Genomic DNA, 4,167 nt, shown 5'->3' on the forward strand with positions numbered 1-4,167 from the left:
CCTGTGAAAGGGTCATTCGACCCCCAAAGGGGTCGTGACCCACAAGTTGAAAACCACTGCTCTAGACACTTGTGGAGAGAACTCGGTTTGCTGATGTACAAGTTAGAGCTGAATACCTTTGGGCCCAAGGCTTATTGGTGGAGTGGAGTGCCTCTGTGGGGTGCCTCTGAGCACTTATGGGCAGAGCGAAAAGGATTTTGTAACATTTGCATGAGCAGAGAAGGGGCTGGGCTGAGGATCAGAGGGTCAGAGAGAGGCCTGCCTAAAGACATTGCTGAAAAAAATCCTGTCTTAATTAAACAACTAGGTTCGGAGTCATTTCCAATCCTGAATTAGAAACTGCTACATCCCTAATAAACTCATAGTTGCACTATCGTTGAGTTCTCTGGAGCCATGGCAATGAGTTATTGGACCCATCAGGGAAGTAGAGAGCATCATGGAGGGGACAGATGGCAGCAGAATTGGGAAAAAGTTCTTGGGACACAATGGAATTCCTAACAAAGAAGAATTAAGTGTTACTGGACTCCACATGCACTTATGGTGATATAATGCTTAAGAATTTGAACATCAGCACCCTTCTATATGTTAAAATTAACCACTGCCCTCCAGGACAAGCTGGCCCATGGTGAGGGGGGAAATGTGGTTTCAAACCATTGCCAAGTCAAGGCCTCCCTCCAAAGAGCCACAGACAGACCCCCAGGAGCTCTGATTCCTTGAGTGGCTTCTGGTGAATGTCTACTCGACATCACAAGAGTTTGACGGACACAGCAGTTGTTTATCTTCATTTTCTATGATTCTAAATAGCTTTGGAAACACGGTGTACAGATCCTAAGCGTTTCCCCCATTGTTACGGAAAAGCAAAAGACACAGAACATACAGACCCGGCATCGTGCATGATCGACTTCAACCCTCTTAATGATGTATGTGGCATGTAGGGGGTATGTATCATTATCTTGGTATTATAGATTAGTCATTAATTAGGATAGCAGCCAGTGCAGAAGGCAAGATCCAGCAGGTTGAGAGCTGATCTGTCAAGCCTGATGCCCTGATTCATTGGCGGCTTGTTGATGGATGTTATCTGGCCGTGGTCTGAGCTAAGTGACACCTCTCCTTTGGCTCAGAAGAAACATCTTTTGTTAAAAACGAACTTCCTCGAAATAAACATCGCAATATTATGTTTTAAGCCTCATGTAGAAAAATTCAAATACCGAGTACACATATAATTTTCCCCTTCTTTTTAGGTCTCTTTGATTTTTAAAACTGCTGCCACAATCACAGTCAATTTTAAAGTGTTGATGATAACAATGCCGTCCTGAATTTTTATAGAGACTTTTTCTTCCAAGGACCTTGAAGTGCTAAAACTGTTGTCATCCATATAGGCAAACCTCGGGAATATCTAATTTAGCAAATGTCAGTGATAAATTCTTCTGCTGCCATTCTCCATGTCTTTGAATATATTAGACCGCCCTGGAAATAGGAATGTTTATTCTGCCGCAATTGACTGCTGGTAATATGGTTAGTTGGTATAATTCCACTTGCATTTACTGTTTATCTTTTAAATAGCTGCTGGGATTTTAAAAACATCCTTTCTCTTTTCTTTGTACTTCTAAAGTGGTGGGTACTTCCCTCTTGGTGGAGGTTTCTCCAGGCGGCCTCAGAAGATGCCGTTTTTGCCCAGTTTCATCCCGAGTGCTGCCGAGCTCCTTTCACGAACAGAGCTCGAAGAAGCAGAATTCAAATGGGAATGTGAGAGGCCCCCAAACCACAGACAGTTCCTAGGCTGCTGGGAAAGTAGCAGCAGCTGCAAGGCCATGCCAACGAGTGAGGGGTGCCAGGGACAGATTAAGAGTGGGCCTCATTGGTCTCTGGCGTGGCCACCCATGCATTCACTTAACAGTGGGGCCACGCACTCCTGGGAGGCGACCCAGAGTGCCCCGCATTCTGTAAAGATGAGCGACAGGTCATTCCATTTCACCGAACGATCCGAACGATTCCGTCTTTGCTATTTCAATTTGCGATGACTTCCAATGATCTAAAAGGAAACTTTGTCCACAACTGCAGCGTGATGTTTAAGAGTCAATTAAATCCCAGGCAGTGGCATTGAATGGAATGGCACCGACAGCAGGGTCCTCAGGAGCTGGCGCGTGGGAGGGCATCTTGGGGCTCCTTACAGCTGACCCACAGCTCCCTGTCCTGCTCCTCTGGAGTCACCCCGTGCCCTCGTCCCCATCCAAGGCCAACGTTCTCCTCAGATCTCCCTTCCGCTTTCGGCAACTCACAGATTCAAAGACTTTCTAGCTGTTCTGTAAAACCAACCCTTACACCCTGTTTCTTGCTGACCCCAACTGATGGCTCCTGGTTACTAGCTGTCGGGAGTCGATTCCAATTGATGGCAATTCATGGCTGTGAGAGTAGAACTGCTCTCCATAGGGGTTTCAATGGCTGTGGCCTTTGGGAATCAGATCTCAAGCTTTTCCTCTGAAGTACCTTGGGTGTATTTCAGAGACTAACCTTCAGATAGGTAGTTCCATTGATGATATCATTCCAGAGCTCCTCCAAATAATGCCAAGAACTGCAGTGATACTTCGAAAAGAGCTCTTAGCTTCTGTATCGGAGGGTCTCAAAATCTCACTGTCACTGAGCACACTCAACTCTGATTAGGCTTGGTGGCATTGCAATTGGGGGGCTCTGAGACTGTGAATCAGGGGGGGAAAGCTTCATCTTTGTCCTGAGATGTGGCTGGTGGGTCTGAACTGCTGACCTCGCAGTGAGGGGCCCAACACGTAATCCATTAGGTTACCAGGGTTGGATCCTTAGGTGGTGGAGTGAAAGCTCTTACTATGACTCTTCTACCCAAGTGGAACTTCCACCAATCGATTGGCGTTGGACTACGCAAACAGGGCATGCGTAACACTAAGAGAGTGGATTGGGCATTTTTCATTTCTACCCCCAGGCTTGCCACGATGAGCTCTCTTTGAAGCAGAAGCAGAGACCGGAAGGATCATGGACAAGCACCTTTAAGATCTCCGGCCGGCCGAAATGGCAGAGGCTGCTGACGCCCGACACATCACAGACTGAAGCACAGAGAGTCAGAGGGACAGCACTGAGAGCCTGGGGTACCTTCTCATCTGGCCCGACTCTGAAAGTGTCTGACAAGCAGGCTGGCCTCCTGGTCCACGGAGGCAAAAGGCCAAGGGAACATGTGACTGCGAGACTGAGGACCAGATAGAAGCTTGGCTGTCCTGCGGCCGAGCATCAGAGCAAGACTTCGCTACTGGCAGAGAAGAACAAGGACTGCCGGCTGACTGTGACTTACAGTAACCTCTTGACTTCCCTTGACTGTGAGTATTCTCTGAGTGCTGTGAATGATCGAATCCGGCGTAGAGGTAGAGCGGTGTGGGAGGAACGGCTGTTGTCAGAATCGGTAAGAAAGGATGCACCGTGGAGGCATGGCTGATTCTCCTCTACCTTCCTGACCCGTTATTAAACTTTTATATCTCTCGTCCGAGGCAAGACAGAGAGGTACAATCAAGTTTGGGTCTGATCGCGGAGCTTGTGTCACCTACGCAGTGCTGCTGTGCAGAAACACCACGGTGGGGGGCCTTTGGAAACTTAAATGTAATCATCACAGTTCAGGAGGCTAGAAGGCTGAATCGTGGGTGCCAGTTGCCGGGAAGGTTTTTATTTTCCCTTCTGTGGGCGTGGGAGGGAGGGCCTTGTTTCTTTTAGTGTCTGCTTCTGAGTTTCTCAATGATCTCTAAGTGTCTTGGCATCTATTTCATCTCTTATTTAATCTTTCTATTTCGTGAAAAAGCTTCTAAGAGGGTGGGGTCATGGCCTCTAATATTCCAAAGAGTTAAGATATATGAGTGTTTAATTTAGTCTCTGGACAGGGACATTTAAGGGAACGGATAGCTCTTTGTTAATAATGATCCTGGGACCCCAGAGGGGAGCCTGGTCCACCCTGGGGAGAGACTTAGTGTGGTCATTGACGCAGAAGGGACTTGGTACGATGAAGGCCCACAGCATTTGTCTCTTGTTACTGTGGACCGGGCCACTGCAGGCTGACAGCGTTGCCCTGGACAGCACAGGAATGGGAGGGAGAGGGTGGCGGGAAGGACTCTGGGTGATGGACAGCTCCAGAAGGAGTGGATTGGGATGCGCTGC

The sequence above is a fragment of the Echinops telfairi genome, unplaced genomic scaffold (genome assembly GCF_000313985.2).
Source record: "Echinops telfairi isolate 266 unplaced genomic scaffold, ASM31398v2 ScPeMD7_9;HRSCAF=40, whole genome shotgun sequence".
In the NCBI taxonomy this organism is placed as follows: Eukaryota; Metazoa; Chordata; class Mammalia; order Afrosoricida; family Tenrecidae; genus Echinops; species Echinops telfairi.